This window comes from Gobio gobio (genome assembly GCF_949357685.1).
Source record: "Gobio gobio genome assembly, chromosome: 11".
NCBI classification, from domain to species: Eukaryota; Metazoa; Chordata; class Actinopteri; order Cypriniformes; family Gobionidae; genus Gobio; species Gobio gobio.
Window position 1 is genome coordinate 47,516,241 of NC_137104.1, and position 19,859 is coordinate 47,536,099.

At 39.2% G+C, this 19,859-nt stretch overlaps 1 protein-coding gene across 4 annotated transcripts in view; it reads right to left on the reverse strand.

Annotated features, from left to right (window-relative positions):
* trappc9 (trafficking protein particle complex subunit 9) overlaps positions 1-19,859 on the reverse strand; it is a 371,401-nt gene that overhangs the window by 154,953 nt on the left and 196,589 nt on the right. The gene's annotated exons all lie outside the window — the stretch shown is intronic.

Sequence of the window (19,859 nt, forward strand, 5' to 3'; positions counted from 1 at the left end):
AAAGCACTGTATAAGTAATACATGCATATTGTGCATTGTATAAGAAACACAAATAAGAAATTATTGCTTCAAAAAGACTTGAAATATAGCGCACAAGTCAGATGAAATACTGTAATGGTACTTTTATGGTGCTTTTACTTGTCTGAGCCACTGGTCACTCTGCTTTAGTTGTACTAAAAAAAAAATCAGCTCTGAAATTCTTACTTTATGTTCCACGGAGGAAAGAAAGTCATCTATGGGTTTGGAACGACACAAAGGGGCATAAATCATGAAAACAATGCTTAATTTTCATTGCAAGTACAAAGGAGATGACTAGAATGAGAAGATAAATATTATCAGGGGTACAAAAGATTAAAAATAGGATGACAAAGCAAAGGAAACAATGCAGAAAGAGGAAGATAAGCTGAGTCAGTCTATGTGTGTGTGATCTTGGCCTTCTCTGCATCGCTACATTTTGCCAGAACTTTCCCATTTTCCCTGTCTTTGCAATCTCTGTAATCTACTTAAAAGGAAGAGCATCATGTAAACATTATTTGAATGGTTAAAGTGCATTTCCTGCTTGAAAAGCAACAACAAAACCTTTTAAAATTCCATCATCGCCGTCACTCATCTTGCCTCGTCTTACCAGACCTCACCAGAGCAAGCGGTTTAAAATAGAGTGCCATCTCATCACGCAAATGGAGTTCAGAAGTGTAATCGGTGAGCAAAAACCATCAAAACAGCTTTCTTACTGCTGCACTGTTAGACTTCATATACTGGTTTATTATCCTGACCAAAGCCACCCTGTAAAACAGATGAGACCATCTGAAGTGAGGCAGCCACACATGCTTGTTTTATGTGAGGTTTAGGAGCATGTAAATCACACTCTCTGAAGGGCAAAACTGAATAAACATATCGTGTACAATATGAGTGTCTCAAACAAAACTCGTGAAACCTTGTAAACATCTTGCAAAAAGAACTATTAATGAATGCAAGAATGAGCAATGAACAAATGGGTCAATCAAATAATGGATGAATAAATAAGCAAACAAATAAGAGACAATAACAAATGAACAAATAAATGAATGGAAAAATGCATGAGCAAATGAATACATTAACAAATGTAATGTAAACAAACCAACAAAGCAATATAGTCTATAGAGAATAATGACTGAACAGATGAATTAACTGAATTAAACAAATGTGTGGGGACATAAGTTTGTTTTGCAAGAAAATACTTTTATTCCGCAATGATGTTAATAAAAAATGTCATTAAAAGACGTTACAAAAGATTCATATTTTAAATAAATGCTGTTCTTTGAACTTTCTATTCCCCATGGTTTCTCCAAACATACATTATATTGCCAGAAGCATTGGGACACCCCTCCAAACCATTGAATTCAGGTGTTCCAATCACTTCCATGTCCACAGGTGTAAAAAATCAAGCACCTAGGCATGCAGACGCTTCTATAAACATTTGAGAAAGAATGGGTCGCTCTCAGGAGCTCAGTGAATTCAAGCATGGAACCGTGACCATTCGTGAAATTTCCTCACTACTAAATATTCCACGGTCAACATGGAATGGGTTTCCATGGCCGAGCAGCTGCATCCAAGCCTATGCAAAGCGTCGGATGCAGTGGGGTAAAGCACGCCGCCACTGGACTCTAGAGCAGTGGAGACGTGTTCTCTAGAGTGATGAATCACACTTCTCTGTCTGGCAATCTGATGGACGAGTCTGGGTTTGGCAGTTGCCAGGAGAACCGTACTTGCCTGACTGCATTGTGCCAAGTGTAAATTGCCAGATGGTGGTCCAGTGGGTTAAACCAGTGGGTTAAACCAGTGGGTTAAACAATTGAGAGATGGTGGTCCAGTGGGTTAAACCACTTAACTGATATGCAAAAGGTTGCTGGTTCAATCCCAGCAGTCACCACCAGTGTGTCCTTGAGCAAGGCACTTTACTCCACGTTGCTCCAGGGGGATTGTCCCTGTAATTAGTGCACTGTAAGTCGCTTTGGATAAAAAGCGTCTGCTAAATGCATAAATGTAAAGTTTGGTGGAGGGGGGATTATGGTGTGGGGGTTGTTTTTCAGGTATTGGGCTTGGCCCCTTAGTTGCAGTGAAAGGAACTCTTAATGCTTCAGCATACCAAGACATTTTGGACAATTTCATGCTCCCAACTTTGTGGGAACAGTTTGGGGATGACTCTTCCTGTTCCAACATGACTCTGCACCAGTGCACAAAGCAAGCTCCATAAAGACATGGATGAGCGAGTTTGGTGTAGAGGAACTTGACTGGCCTGCACAGAGTCCTGACCTCAACCAGATAGAACACCTTTGGGATGAATGAGAGCGGAGACTGCGAGCCAGGCCTTTTGCTGGTTCTTCATCTTTAAGATTTAACATCTGACACTGATGTCGGCCTTCTCGTCCAACATCAGTGTCTGACCTCACAAATGCGCTTCTAGACGAATGGTCAGAAATGTACATAAACACACCTCTAAAGCTTGTGGAAAGTCTTCCCAGAAGAGTTGAAGCTGCAAAGGGTGGGCCAACTCCATATTAAATCCTATGGATTAAGAATGGGATGGCATTAAAGTTAATGTGCATGTAAAGGCAGACGTCCCAAAACTATTGGCAATATAGTGTATGAAGTAGCACAACCATTTTCAACATTGATAGTAATCAAAAATGTTTCTTACGCAGCAAATCGTCATATTAGAATGATTTCTGAAGGATCATGTGACACTGAAGACTGGAGGAATGATGCAGAAAATGAAGCTTTGTAAAGTTTTAGATTATCTACAACTCGAAACTAAACACTATAGTTTCTCATCTGACTGTTGATATCCTGTGCACACAGACTCCTGGAAATTGCATAAAACAAGCCAATGAGACTGGAGCTTGCCATTTTGAGAAAGCTCTTCATTTTGTGTAAAAACAACAGTTCAAGAAGGTTAGTTTCACACAATCATGTCTAGTTACAGACTAAATTCTTCGTTAGAGATGTGAAACAGGAAACCATCAAGCGAGGCAGATGTTTTCCAGCAGGGCTTGATCTTGAGAGGTTTTCTTAAAAGAGGGGCAAGCACCATCTCTTCTGAGTTTGAGAGGATGAGGAGGCAATGAAACTACAGGATGAGGAGGAACAGAAGACAAAGATAGAAAGAAAGAGATCTAAAGGGAAGACTGGCCTCATTATTCTGACAGCCTCCCGCCTTACACGCCTGCGCAGACCTCTGGTTCCGAGAAAACAGAAAAAGAGTGTATGTGATGCTTTCTAGCAAGAGAAAAAGACAAGCGAGTGTGTGTATGTGGGTTTCTAGGGTTTTCCTGCAGGGCCCACTGAAGTGATTCACATTCACCCTCCTGTTGTGTGAAACCTCACCTCGTTCAATCCCTGCACTCTACTGACTGTGTGTGTGTGTGTGTTCGCCGAGAGCTGCCGGCCTCTAGAGAGAAGCTATTTCAATCACACGGAGAGCTAAAGATAGCACAGAGAGAGAGAGAGAGAGAGAGAGAGAGAGAGAGAGAGAGAGAGAGAGAGAGAGAGAGAGAGAGAGAGAGAGAGAGAGAGAGAGAGAGAGAGAGAGAGAGAGAGAGAGAGAGAGAGAGAGAGAGAGAGAGAGAGAGAGAGAGTGAGAGAGAGAGAGAGAGAGAGAGAGAGAGAGAGAGAGAGAGAGAGAGAGAGAGAGAGAGAGAGAGAGAGAGAGAGAGAGAGAGAGAGAGAGAGAGAGAGAGAGAGAGAGAGAGAGATGAGAGAGAGAGAGAGAGGAGAGAGAGAGAGAGAGAGAGAGAGAGAGAGATGTGCTGACACAGTGAATTTAATAGCCCGATCACCCAAGAGTATCTATACAGATGCTGAGTGAACTAATGAAGGGATGAATGAATTACTAAATTAATGATTCAAATTAATGAACGTACAAATGAATGAACAAACAAACAAAAGAAATTAATTGACAAACAAATGAACAAATTAAGAAAACATGACTAATTAAACATTAACAAAAAAATAAATGAATGAATAATTAATTCATAAATTAATGTACTTATTAATGCACAAAAGAACAAACTAATGAATGTACAAAAAATGAAGGAAATAACGAACCAATTAAGAAAACGAATTAATGAACAAACAGATTAACAAATCTATACGTAAATTCATTGATAAAAAATGTAACTCTAATAATTGAACAAATGAACAAACAAAGAAAATGAAAGAACAAATGAATGAACAAACGCACAAATGAAAAATTAAAGAACAAATGAAGAAACATGCTTAATGAACAAATACATAAATTAATAGATCAACAGAAAAATAAATGAACTAAAATATGAATAAACATGTACCTGAATAAACAAGCACATGCATTAATGAACAAATAAACAAATGGGTGAATTAAACGAATTAACGAATTAATGAATTTAAAATATTGTGTAGTTGTGTACAAGTCTGTTTTATATTTTTATTTTACCCTCTGATTCTCTTATAGGTGTTAAATGTTGTATTATAGTTATATAATTATAATAGTTGTTTTGTTTTCTAATATATTTTTATATTGACATTGTGTGAAATTGTATTCCCATTATATGTTTTTAAGCTTGTGAGCGTGAAGCAATTTGAGTTGCATTCCATGTATGAAAAGCGCTATACAAATAAATGTTTATTATTATTGTTAATAATAACGAATGGGAGAATGAATGCACAAATTAATGATTTTTTATGATGATTTAAAAAGAATGACTGGAAAACAATATATCAATATATAAACAGAGAAAAATTAACAAATGAATGAATTTACATACATGAATGAATGAATGAAAGAATGAATGAAATGAGATGCAGGCAGACTCAGTTCTTGGATGTATGGAGTGTGAAATGTGATCTTATGTTTGATAAACACAAACGGATGAATCTTGTAGCGCTCCAGCGGGAGCGTGAAGGTGACCATCGCAGAATCTCCTCAGAGTGTCAGAAGCTTTCAGACGGCCCTAATTTCACTGCTCCACCGCTAGACTATTAACCAGGAGAAATATTCTGCTCATGCAAACACAGACGCTCGTTTAACCCTTCTGAAGTGTCTGCTGCCCCTCAGTCATGTCCTAATGTTATTAAAGCCACAGAGTTTTACGGCTTACAAGAGGAGGATGTGAAATCCAATACACTTCATAAAGATCTTTGACATTTTCATTTACATCCTCACACTGACGCTCCTAACAGACTATTACCATAGAGAGCCAGAGAGAGAGAGAGAGAGAGAGAGAGAGAGAGTCCTTAATGCTTTTGCAACATTGTACTCCAACAGTCATGCTGCTAATAGATCGTCACTAAATTGAAATCAAACTAAACTGAGATAAACGGGAAACTTAAAGGGCCCTATTTTAACAATCTGAGCACATAGTCTGAAGCAAGATGCAACTTGCGTGCCGAGAAAAAAGCGCCTGCATCTGAGACTTAGTCTGAAGCGCTTCACATTAAGAACGTCTCAAGTTTATTTTTCAGATGTGTTCACAACATCAAAGTATATTGATATAAATGATATTGTCCCGTCCTAGGTGGGAAACTCTGAATTTGAAATTATGTTCCACACCTGCAGTGGTCGAAACAATGTGGTACACATGCATGTACCGAACCAAAATACAAAAAAAATCCAGCGCTGTGCTGAAAGTGCTGTCAGTCTCTCTCTTAGGCCGGCTACACACTGCAAGCGTGGTGTGAGTGTGGTGTTTCTGTTGCGTGTCAGTTGCGTGGCGTTTTCTATGTCTTTGCACACCAGAAACGTGTCTGACGCGGCGCTGCTGCTGCTAGGTGACGTAGATATGTAGATATGCATAAATATGTAGCCTACTGATACAGCAAAGACAACGTCGGCCGTATTGACAGCAAAATAGGCTACAGAATATTTTGTTCTGTATTGACAGGTGCAATATTTGAAAATCGATAATTATTATTTATCTTTTAAAATTACAATTATATCTGCATTTATGTCAAAACCTAGAGACTTCCAAACATTAAAATGTCCTTTATTAATATGTATTCGTGTCAAAATGACATATAAACATCTTTTCCTATTCAAATTTGCCTGGAAACGCTTCTAACACGTTTGTGTGTTGCGTGAAAAATAGGCGTTGATTCTATTTCTAGCATGCACGCGGGTGTCACGCAGGCAGTGTGCAAGCTCTAACCTGTTAACATGGGAGCCGAAATAAAAATGGACACGCCACGCAGCTGAAACGCTCACGCCACGCTTTCAGTGTGTAGCCGGCCTTAGTGTCACATCCATCTCAATCTCAGTCTAAAACGGTGTTTCCCAACCCTGTTCCTGGTGGCACACCAACACTACAACATCAACATCTTTTGTTGATCCTTGAACAACATCCCTGTCCAAAAACAGTTCTAACCATATCTCTACCCCTAAACCTAACCCTACCCATAACGTATCCCTAAAATCAGTATCAGAAATGATAGGTGAATAAGAATGGTGTAGAAGCCCCTGACCCTTAGCCTGACAAGCCAGACCCACATCAAGATGTTGGGTCTGGAAACTCACCATTGACAGGGCTCACTCCGATGGGCGGGATAAACGGTTGTCTTTCAAATTCCCTCTGCAGGCAATAGGATAGCGCCATGAGCGCCACAACCAACCAGAGCAAAGAAGAAGGTGAGGCCGAGCTAACGTTAGTTGGTAGACTTTCGGCGTATCCGGTCTGCAAAACTTCGAACACATCTTCTTTTCTTAAGAATGACTTCAGTGCCGTTCTTTGTTCTTTTCTCAAAGAAAAGCTTATTTTTTTAATGCTATTTTCATATTTTTATTCTTAGAATTTGTATTACTATGTTCTTGTTGTGTTTGTATTGTATATGTGCACTGGAAGCTTCAGCACCAAAAAAATTCCTTGTGTGTGCAAGCACACTTGGCGATAAAGCTCTTTCTGATTCTGATTCTGATTAACTCCAAGTGTTCCAGAGTCGCGGCCAAAGCCGATTCAAAAGACCGCTGTTCATCAGCTTCTTTGTTTACAAGTAGCACGCAGAATCTCCGCAACTCTGCCGTGACGTGCCGTCATTATGTTAAGCCCGCCCACCGACTCTACAAACGCTGTGATTGGCCTGACCAGAGTTTGGTTTTTCTAGCTCTCAGGTCTACCAAGAGTTGCTAGACTACACTCGCGGCAAAATACATTTTCTGCCGCTAGGGTGTGTCTAGATTTCTAGGCTACCTAACCCTTGTTCTAAACCTAAATTTGACATAAACTGTAAACCTACTCTCAAATCTGATTGGTTGGTTGGAATGTTTGGTTGTTTAATGTTATTCATCTTATTGAACAAAAAATGTAAAAGCCATGGGTGACAAACTAAGCACACCCTGATTAAATTGCTTGTAGAGCCACTTTTAGCAGCAATAAGTTGAAGGAATTGTTTTCTATCAGTCTCTCACATCGCTCTTCTTTACAGTGTTGCTTCAGTTCATTGTGGTTTGCGGGAAGCTGTTTATGCACAGCTCTCTTAAGGTCTCGCCGCCACATTTCAGTCGGGTTGAGGTCTGGACTTTGACTGGATCATTGCAACACCTTGATTCTGTTCTTTTTCAGCCATTCTGTTGTAGATTTGCTGGTGATCTTCGGATCATTGTCCTGTTGCATGGCCCAATTTCGGCCAAGCTTTAGCTCCCGAACGGATGGCCTCACATTTGACTCTAGAATACTTTGGTATACAGAGGAGTTCATGGTCGACTCAATGACTACAAGGTGCCCAGGTCCTGTTTGACCAAGGTTTGATCAAGTCAAAAATCATCAACCCTCCACCAGCGTGATGGACAGTTGGTACGAGGAGTTTTTGCTGATATGATGAGTTTAGTTTTTGTCTAACTTTGCGACGTGCATTATGGCCAAACATCTCCACTTTGGTCTCGTCTGTCCAAAAATATATTTTTCCAGAGGTTTGTTCAGATGCAACTTTGCAAACCTAAGCCATGCTGCCATGTTCTTTTTAGAGAGAATAGACTTTCTCTTGGCAACCCTGCCAAACGTGCCATACTTTGTCTTTTTCTAATTATACTGCCATGAACTTTAACTTTTAACATGATAACTGAGGCCTGTAGAGTCTGAGATGTAGTTCTTGGGTGTTTCTCGATTTCTCTGAGCAGTGCACGGTCTGATCTTCGGGTGAATTTGCTGGGACGTCCACTCATGGGAAGATTTGTGTCTGTTTTGTGTCACATTGTGTTAACACATACCTGGAGACTCCAGACCAGCAAACTGCCAAAACATGTGCTTTTATAGAGTTGGTCACACTCGCTGGTGATCAATTAATCAAAGGCATTTGATTAGCAGCGTCTGACTGCCACTTGCCCTCCTAATTCCTAAGTTAACAGTAAGGGTGTACTTAGTTTGTCACCCATGGCTTTTCTCTTTTGGCCTAGTTTTTGTTAAATAAATAATGACAATGTGTAATATGTCATGTGTTGTTGTTCATCGGAGGTTGTATTTACCTAATTTTAAGCCCTGCCAAGGACCAGATGATTTTGTATCATGTCCTGATGCACTCTAAAAAAAAAGGTTCTATATGGCACCAAAATTGGTTCTTGGCTCGTAATCATAGGTGAACCATTTTAAGTGCTATATAGCACCAATTTTGGTGCTTCAGTGGTTCTTCAGAGGTACTTCACCGGTTCTTTGACTTAGGTGCTATATAGCACCGCTAACTAAGGTGCTATATAGCACCGCTACCATATACAGAACATGTTAAGATATGGTGCTATATAGCACCAAAAGTGGTTACTCTATGATTACGACGAAGAACCATTTTTGGTGCCATATAGAACCTTTTTTTTTTAGAGAGTACATAAAACCATAGCATTCAATACGGTGCCTTTTCCCCCACATGACTATATATATAAACCCCCCATCTTTTGGTCAAGATCTTGTATTGATATTAGGGGCACCGGAGGAATCTTTTCATAGTTTCTAGAACTATTGGTGGAAGTGCCCGGATTTTGGCGCGTTCGCATCGCAGGAACTAGGAACTAGGAACTAGGAACTAGGAATGATTTTAGTTCTAAGAACTCCTTTTAAGGGGGAACTCATTTAGCTCCTACTTCAGAGTAGCACAAAAGGAACTACCAGTGACGTAAGTGTATGCTGATTGGCTGAACGCACACAAAACACCAGCTCTCGCCATTTTAAAAAAGCCGTCTACACACACATATTACAGTCTTTATATTTATTCCAGAAACTAACTCTATGAACATGGAAAACAGTGATAGATGGACCGCTCAACCTTTACGCTGAAGAGAAAATCCAACGCAACTATGAGGGGACCAAGCAAAAGTGACATTGGGCATCAACCACGCGGCAAACACTAATACTTTTTCATATACTGTCTCCTTTCTTTGTATAACAGTTCTACCTAATAATGTATTAGACAGGACTATTAAACTGATCGTAAACTGATGAAGACGGAGAATGTAAGAGATGTGTGCTCAGGCTCTGGCTTTCTAAATAAAGGTCCGCCGCGCCATCAAAATAAAATTCACAACAACAAGCGTTTCTTACGTCACTTCGGAGTTCCTACTGGCGGTGCGAGTACAACCAAGAAAATGTTCCTAGGGGAACTTTTAGTTCTTTGGGAACCACCCTGGTGGCTAGTTCCTAGAACTACCTGGTGCGAAAGCCCCTGATGCAAGAGTCCGGCACTCTGTAAAGTCTCCTTCAGCACATCCCAAATACTTTTAATTAATTTAAGGTCTAGAGGTGCCAATTCATGTGTGAACATGATTCGTCATGCTCCCTAACAACCATTCTTTCACAGTTTGTGCCTGAAGAATCTTGACATTGTCATCCTGAAATATGGCCATGATGTGTCTTCCGATATGGTTGTTTAAGAAATGAAAAGCTACACACTCCATCAGTTAGGGTTAGAAGAACATATAACAGGCTAGAAACATCATAATCAAAGCAATAATGATCCAATCATAGACTCTTAAGCATTTGAATATTTAAATCCAAACAGCGAGTTCTTTTGGTGGGGCAGTGTATATGAAAGACAAAAAGGATGTGGATACTCATGCTTGTTTTAGTGTTTTCACGGTCCATTTCTCAGATAAGCTGAATAAGAGATGTGTATGTTTGTGTGGTCAGATCCTGATAACAGCAGGTTATCAGATGTGTTTATCCGCACTGGCCTCTAGTGACCTTTATGTTGTAAAAGCAGGTCTCATAGCATTATGTTCCCCTGACACACACAAACACACACACGCGGGATCACTGGGAGTCGTTTAGTGTCAGTTGCCGTTGTCCAAAAACACGACCAGTGACTGATAGTGATGTGACGTGGTTGTTTCCAGTGATGCAACTGTTCAAAGAAAAGGTTAACGTTATGCAAATGAGCAGTGAAGCGATGCAGCAAATCCCATGTGATACTGTAGTCCAGTGACTTCATGACGATTATACACAAAATACAAGTAAATAATTAAAAACCACACATGTAAAACAGCATCAGAAAGTGTCGAAATTGTGAGTCTCATAATCAGGACATGCGCTGCCACATGTTTATTATTAGCAACAAGAAACATTCAACTGTATTGGCACTAACTCACTTATAAAGATAAAAATAATAACCAAAATTCTCAAATGCTCATCAAGACTAATATTTATTTGATAAAAAATACACTAAAGAAAGTAATATTGTAAAATATTATTACAATTCAAAACAGTTTTCTTTAAAAAAAAAAAATTTTTTTAAAGCAGTTTGAATTTACAGCATCATTCCTCCAGTCTTCAGTGTGACATGATCTTTCAGAAATCATTCTAATATGATGGTTTGCTGCTAAAGAAACATTTATGATTATTATCAATGTTGAAAACAGTTGTGCTGCTTCATATGTTTGTGGAAACTGTGATTTTTCGGTGGAAACATTTCTCCCCCAGGATTTTTTGATGAATATAAAGTTCAAAAGAACAGCATTTATTTGAAATTGAAATCTTTTGTAAATGTCTTTACTGTCACTTTTGATCAATTGAATGCCTCCTAGCTGAATAAAAGTACATTTCTTCAAAAAGTATCACCACCAACACAAAGTGAAATTCAGAATAAAGCTTCTATCGCGTCTATTAGCAACTAGTATTTCAGTTAGGTGATGTGTGAACAGGGCATTAGGGTTAGTTGTTTCAAACAAGGGTTTCAATTGTTAACCCTCAGAATGAGCAATAATAATAGTGATGAAGCAAACGGAGCACTTCAAACCTCGTTCTCTCAGTGACAGTCTGCTGTCCTACACACATTCTGACACAATGACAGCCAAGAAACCAGCTGTTCATGCACAACACACACACACACACATTGGCATCCATGTAAAACACAAACAAGCCAGACTGAGCCATCCATCAAATCACACACACATGCATGACTGATTGAAGCATATGGAAGTCTGTTCGTCAGGTTGGCCAGATTACACACATGGACTGAGATGCACACAGCATAAAGATATGTTCAAAGCCACAATCACCTACAGTCTCCCATCCATCCATCCAATTTTGGGGTCGGTAAGATTTTTATTTTCTTAACACTTTTGAAAGAAGTATCTTATGCTCATCAGGGCTTCATTTATTTGATCAAAATACAACAAAAACAGAGATATTGTGAAATATTGTTACAATTTAAAATAACTGTTTTCTATTTGAATATATTTTAAAATGTAATTTATTCCTGTGGTCAAAGCTGAATTTTCAGCATCATTCCTCCAGTCTTTAGTGTCACATGATCCTTCAGAAATCATTCTAATATGCAAGAAACATTTCGTATCGTTATTTGAAACAATGCTGAACACAATTGTGCTGCATAATATTTTTTTGTAAACCCCGATATTTTATCTTAGATGAACAGATTGAAAAGAACATCATTTACTTGAAATAGCAATCTTTTGTAATATTATAAATGTCTTTACTGTCACTTTTGATCAATATCATGTGCTGAGTAAAATATTTAATTTATTAAAAACTAAAAGAATTCAGTGGAGTCATCGGACTGATTCAAAACAATTCCTGAATTTATTAGTCTTGTATAATAATTCATTAAAATAATTGTGCTGAATCTGTTTTTGGGTGCAACTAAAAAAAAACAAAAAAAACATTTTTACTAGGGGTGCACCGATCCGACTTTTTCAGTCCCGATACCGATACCGATGCCTGGGCTTTGTGTATCTGTCGATACCCGATACTAGGGCTGTAATCAACCAAAGAAAATCTTGGTCGACTGAAGTCCTGAAATTTTCGACTAAAAATCGACTAAAAATGACGTTAGGAAAAAAAAAGTTAAATTAATTAGCTGCGCACTGTGCGCAGTACTTGGTAGCCTTGTTGTCTGCATAAATTAATTATAAATAAACATAAAAAACTAGTAGGCTATTTGCAGTATATTAAATCGTTTTTGAGCTGATTATTTTGCACTGAAATGAGTCTGACACACGAGTCTGTCGGCTCTGACAGCGTCGCATCAAGTGCACCTGCGCAATATCATAGCCTATGACTTCCCAAAATATAGTACTATTGTCAACTAGATATCATCACAAGAACTTTTGAGGAATATGCAACATAATTTAGACAATTGTTTTTGTCATATGTATTATAATAACTGACAGACAGTATAATTTCAGCCGCTCTGTGCAGCTCGAACGTTAGGAGCTCAGCTGAGCTCAGCTTCGCGGCTGAGACACGAATAGACTATTAACTTAAAGCTTTTACTCTTAAACACAAAATGCACGTCCACTTTAATAAAAAAGGAATATTTATTAAACAAGCCAGATCAAGAGCAGAAAAAACGCTCTCACAATTAAATAAATAATATAAGTTACAGAAAACTAGCCTTCTTCAATCTGTCTCTCTTCTCCAGTGGGTTGGGCTAATCCAAAAGTGAAAACAATGGGGGTGTTCTGAAGGCAGACTGTTACCTGTGAAACAGGGGTGCTCTGAAAACACCCCCATTAGCAATTAGTGCTTTCCACCTGATTAAATGAACGCGGCGCAGCAAAACTGATGAAATGAACGCGGCAAAAACTAATGAAATGAACGCTGAAAAAAATCGACCAATCAAAATGTTGGTCGAGCCAGAACGTATCGACCAATAATCGACTAATCGACTGGGAGATTACAGCCCTACCCGATACCGATCCGATATATTGTTGAATTAATAATAAACTGTATATCTTCCACCTTATACCTTCCTTGAAGAGACTAAAGGCACCAGACTTTACTAACTAAACATAACTAAGACAAAATAACAGATGTATGTAAGGTGTTGAATTCTTATTTATTTAAAAAACAATTGTGCATTCAAATCTAAAATAGAATGTAATCTAACTTCTTTAAATAAATAAAATGTAGCAGTGGAAACAAAAAACAGTGTATTGGTCAAACATACAATAGTAATCTGACAGTTACCAAACATTTTTTACACTACAGATAATTGTTTTGGTATATAATCATATCAATATTAAAAAAGTAGCATTACAAATTAACAAATAGTCTAATTTTCTGCCATATGCAATTTAATAAAAATTTTCAGCTAGCTAATAACAACTTTGTTCTGGTTTCACCTCACTCCAGATTAAATTATTGTAGGCTAGGCCTATTTATTTTACTACACATTGTCAACAGAAATAAGATGAAATACTGTTGATAATTAAAAATAATTCTTACTACTCACTCTTGCTAAATTGGGTAAGCACACTTGTGTTCTCATTTCAGTTGCGTTCTGAGTAAATTAATAAACTGATTCATGAGTTCAGTGTTGGACAGATCAGTTGTTCTGGCCAGTCGTTAAAATGATTCGGTTCAAAGGAGTCATTAGGTCACGAATCGGACATTAGCAGACGCGTTGTGTGCGAATCCCGTCTGTTAGAACATCGCGAAAGATGTCAACACACAGAAAACACTTCATAACTGGATATAATTTGTCTCCCGCTTATTGAAAGTATGCTTTATGTCAGCTGGTCAGAGAAGAGTCAATGTTTTTTGAGCGCAATTCACACCCAGTGATAATTCAAGGACAAAATTGTCCGAATGTGTCACGTGTCTTCCGAGCTTTTGATTTGGATTAATATGTGAAATATGAGAGCGAACACTGATTATTTTGAAGACCCAGAGAGCGCGCGCGGGGGAGGAGCTCTCAGATCGGTCTCTCTGTCACAAGCACAGCATCTGTTCTACATCACTCGTAAATCACAATAACTCATCAAATTAGGCTTTGGCCGTCAAAAACATGTCAATGCAGGAAAGACCCTGACTTTGCAGTAATACCCTCGAAACAGCGACGAACTAGTTGGCGTGGCAAGCGTGAAATATCTCCTCCACACAGCCGACTCTCTGGCTCGCTCAATGTTGCTTCTAGCATGCGACACACGTGAAGCTGACGAATGACGTAGGTTCTGCTGCGACGGAAAAAAACACCTGGATCGGCTTGTGGATCTGTTCATTTTTCCGATCCCCGATCCAGCTATTTTGTCAGTATCGCGGCCGATATCCGATCCTAATATCGGATCGGTGCACCCCTAATTTTTACAATATTTTTTTTATCCCATTAAATCCAACTCAGCATGCAAACTCACAATTGTGACTTAAGGCTCTTTCACACCGGACACTTAACGAAAAAAGAAGCGGAAAAGCGAATATTTTGCCTGCGAATAGTTTGTGCCAAAACCATTCATATCAGCTGCGACACATATTGTGGCGCCTGTGACGTTTCAGAGCTCCAACCATAGACTGTAAAAAAATATGGACGTAGTATCCGTGACGTCACCCATAGGATTCTGAAGAGCAGTTTTGAAGCGTAAAGTAGGGACAAGCTGCTCGTTGCCATCTTGGCAGCGCGTCATCGCGCGTCACTCCCAGATAACAGAAAAAGGGCAAAGAGGCGGGACGTAGGCGGAGCTGAGGTGACGTGATGACTAACAGACAGCAGACAAACGGCAATCCACCTGTCACTCAAAGTGGCCACGCCCTTAATTATGCAGAACTTTAAGGCTTTATATAATGTAAACAAATTAGTTATAAAAAAATTCACCCCCTCACAGTTGTCATGAAGGGCAAAAATAGCCGTATAGACCAAAACCACAATTTGTACCAGGCTGTAAACATGTTTGTTTCTGCTGTAAAGTTGGGCATTTTAACATGGGGCTCAATGAGATTCTGCTCCCTTCTGGAGCCTGTCTCTAGCGGCCAGTCGATGAATTGCAGTTTAAGTCACTTCCGTATTGGCTTCAAGAGAAACTGGGGGAGGTGCCGCTTGGTCCCAACATTCCAAAACATTTGCAGTGACAGCTGAGAAAACACGGACACTTCATCATCCAGTGAAGACGAGCTTTTAATTTTATTTATAAAAGACCGAAAAGAAGGTTTTGGGTGCTCCCAGTCTTAAAAGAACAGAGAGTCTGAAGGGGAGTATGCTGATCTACAGGAGCTAAAACTTTATCATTGCCGGTTCCTCACTTTACTTTCGAATGTCCGTGGGGCATTTTGAGGAGCTCCTCAAATTGACAGTAGCAACGCTTCTGACTAGACAAACCACACACTTCACACACACATCGATCCGGAGCAGCTCTGTTTCCAGTTGAGTCACAATGTAAACATCCTTAAATTGACAGTATTAAAACGCTCCTCAAATTGACAGTAGCAACGCATCTGACGAGACAAACCACACACTTCACACACACATCGATCCGGAGCAGCTATGTTTCTAGTTGAGTCACAATGTAAACATTTATGTGGTCATTATGTGATTGGTTGAAGCCTTTACTGTCGCTGCGAGAGTTATAAATTGAAGCGGAAAAAATATGTTTTTTCGCCGCAGCACATTCGCGTTCAGTGTGGAAGCACTCATTACACAAACAGCTGATCAAAAAATAAAACCATCGCGTGAATTATTAGCGTGTCAAAATCGGTGTGAAAGGACCTTTAGGGTGTGTTCACACTTGTAGTTAGGTTCGCTTCGAAAAACAAACGAAAAACATTTAATCACGGTCCGCTTAACACTCACATTGCCATTTTTAATACCGAACCTTAAGGCTGAGGGATATGTTAACAACCTGTTTGGTCGGTTTTTATGATCTATATGGAACTTACCGAACATCCAAAACAATGCTGTATTATGGGCTAAATGTGCTCGTTGTATGTGCGTAGCTACATATGACGGTATTTTGACCAGCTGAGAACTCGTGAAGAGCTTATAAAATGTGTAAAGGAGTCAAAACAACGACAGGAATCCCTCCGTCACGCACACAAACGAAGATCTGCTGAGAAAAAACAGGTATATTTGAGCATTCTGTCCTTTTTAAAGTCGCATCTTGTGATATCATGTCCCGTTTTGGTTCATTTACATGTCTTTGGTCCGTGTCAAGACCCATCTATCAGCGGCCTCGGTCCACTTGTTTGGTGCGCATCAGGGTTCAGACGGCAGCGTTCACACTTATTCAAATGAACCGCACTAACAGAGCAATCGCACCAGGGATTGTTTTAATAGAACCAAACATGCCAAGTGTGAACACACCCTAATTTTGCAGAGCTGTAGGAGATTCAGCAGCAGAAAACACTGGCACACACACTTACTGCCCATAGACACTCAAAACACACAAACAAATGACACAAAAATGCAGAACAACACACAAGTCCTAACCAGTCACAACTCTGATGAGAGGGAAGATACAGTAGTTGTAGGTTAGTCTGTGGTAATTACAACTATTTGGATGTCTATGGCATGTCTTCATTCAGACAGCCAGGTAACAGTGTGTACGGCGCGTCACGTGTTTCGTTCCTTGAGGGTTGATGCCACCCATATAAAACTACCAAAATGCCAAGCTCGCCTGTTGCTAAGATACGATTGTGTTCTTTGTGCCACTGTAGGCACTTAAAGACGGAACAAACAAACAGACACACAAATACACAACCGTGTGTGTGTGTGTTTTGTAACACATAAATAAAACCATGTATGCTTTAAACACACAAGCGCTGCTCTGTTGCTAGCGTTTCCACGGAAGACGCAGATGGTGCGTTCAGTCTCGACGGAGTTTCACTGTTTATTTTCAGACCTGCCACTTTTCGTTTTCGTTTAACGTCTGTCTTAAAAGGCTTTCCGTCTCATGATTGGCTAAAACAGAAATGTGAGCGCATGTTAAATGCTTTTTTTGTGCAATTTATTATTTTTTCCCCCTAGAGGTTCACAGGTTCAGGTTTCTGAACCAGAAAAAGTCCAAATTTAGAGCATTTTCCTCCCTCTCTTTGATTTTAAAGAAGAAAAAAAAGGTTGTTTCAGGAAACACTCCATTCACAGGTGAAATGAGCAACAGAGCACCATGCGACATCCAATCACAAATCATAAATTCAGATGTCATACACCAGAGAATTTCAGAACAGCTCGGCACCAGTAAATGTTCTTTTTATAGTAGAAAGCAATTTTTGAACTCAGTGTGCTATCGTACGCAATTAATGTTGTAATGTTTTCACAGCTGAACTACAATGTTGCCCGTGGTGTTTAAGGCAAGTATCGCTAGAACTATTGCTCATAAAAACCCCTAACCCCTAAGTATTATAGTGATTCCCACTCAAGCGTGGGTCTGAGAGGGTCAGATGGGGCATCAGGGGGCTCAAGGGCCAGTTAAACGCCATGAAGAGGGAAGTGATGTGATCACTCAGGAGAGACGAGACAGAGCGAGAGGAAGAAAGAGAGAGGAGAAGGTCCGTACCAGCAGCTGGAGTCGTGCCCGTATGCGTGTGTGTGTGTCTGGCAGCTCATCTGTGAGATGATGTATGGCAGTTATTCTGTAGCTCTGACTACTGTGTAAGCACTTTCAGCAGCCAACCGCAGGGAAACACACACACACACACACACACACACACACACACACACACACGGGCGGGCACTAGAAGATGCACTTCAACCCTCTATCAAAAGCACAGAAAGTAATAATACATTTGAAGTGTGTGTTTGTGTGTGTATGTGTATGTGTGTGTGTGTGTGCGCTTTGAACAGCAATAGAAATCAAAACCCTTACTGGTCTGAAGAGGAAAATAAAGGAGCTTTACAATTCAGTGTGAAGTGGCATTAGATGCACACGCTAATTTAGCAGCGCAACCAAGCGCAAACGCAACCAAGTCTTCTAAAGATCATCTCAGCAGGACAGATACACACAAACAAGACATTTGACCTTCATAAATAAAGGGGAAAGACTAAATTGAATTCAGTTTAAAGTCAAAGTGAAATCAAAGTTGACCCCGTTTACTTTTTTATCAAACATATCTGGTCTCATATTGTTAAATATAAAGTAATTACATTAATAATTTTAAATCTTTAATAATATTAATAGTATTAAAATGTCATTTATATTAAATTGATTATAACATTTTACTACACCCAATCAAATCCCAAAGGCCTGTCCTATAATATTTCCCATAAAATATCCTGTTTCATGCCACATGTTTCAACCCTAACTCAGGCATTGATAAAGGGTTAGTTCACCCAAAAATGAAAATTCTGTCATTAATTACTTACCCTCATGTCGTTCGACACCCGTCAGACCTCCGTTCATCTTCGGAACACAAATGAAGATATTTTAGTTGAAATCTGATGGCTCTGAAAGGCCTCCATTGACACAATGGCACGGTTCACTCTCAAGACCCTTAAAAGATACTAAAGACGTCGTTACAAAGTCCATCTCACTACAGTGGTTCTACAATAACTTTATGAATCGGCGAGAATAGTTTTTGTGCGCAAAAAAACCCTAAATAACGACTTATATAGAGATGGCGATTTCAAAACACGGCCTAATGAAGCTTCGAAGCGTTATGAATCAGTGAGTCGAATCAGCTGTTTGGATCGCCAAATTTCAGCAGTTTGGCGGTTTGACACGCGATCCGAATCATGATTCGACTCACTGATTCATAACGCTTCGAAGCTTCATGAGGCCGTGTTTTGAAATCGTCATCACTATACAAGTCGCTATTCAGGGTTTTTTTGCGCACAAAAACTATTCTCGCCGATTCATAAAGTTATTTTAGAACCACTGTAGTGAGATGGACTTTGTAACGACGTCTTTAGTACCTTTTAAGGGTCTCGAGAGTGTAACGTGCCATTGAGCCAATGGAGGCCTTTCAGAGCCATCAGATTTCAACTAAAATATCTTTATTTGTGTTCTGAAGATGAACGGAGGTCTGACGGGTGTCGAACGACATAAGGGTAAGTAATTAATGATAGAATTTTCATTTTTGGGTGAACTAACCCTTTAACGTTGTTTCATGTTGTCCTTTATAAAGTTGTCTTGCACTTTACAATAAGGTTGAATATACATTGGTTAACAAATGAATCATTCATAGAGAATATTATAGTGAACTAGCATAAAACAACAATGCATAATAGTATAGGAGCAAGAACAGTAATATTGCAAAATATATTTCAATATATTTTAAAATGAATAAAATCTAATTATTCCTTTTAATGCAATTTTTCAGCATCATTACTCCAGTCCTTCAGATCCTTCAGAAATCATTCTAATATGCTGATTTGCTGCTCAAGAAACATTCTTATAAGTATCAATGTCTAATATATATATAAATGCATTTATTGCCACTTTTGAGCAATTGAATGCCTCTTTGTTGAATAAAAATATTAATTTCTTTAAAAAAAAAATAAATAAAGTAATATTAAATTAGTTTTTACCTTCATAACATCCCATAGAGAGATTTTGCCAGATTTGGCTCACATCTCTGGACAACTAAGTATTGCTACGTAAACACACAAAGACACACACACACACACACACACACACACACACACACACACACACACACACACACACACACACACACACACACACACACACACACACACACACACACACA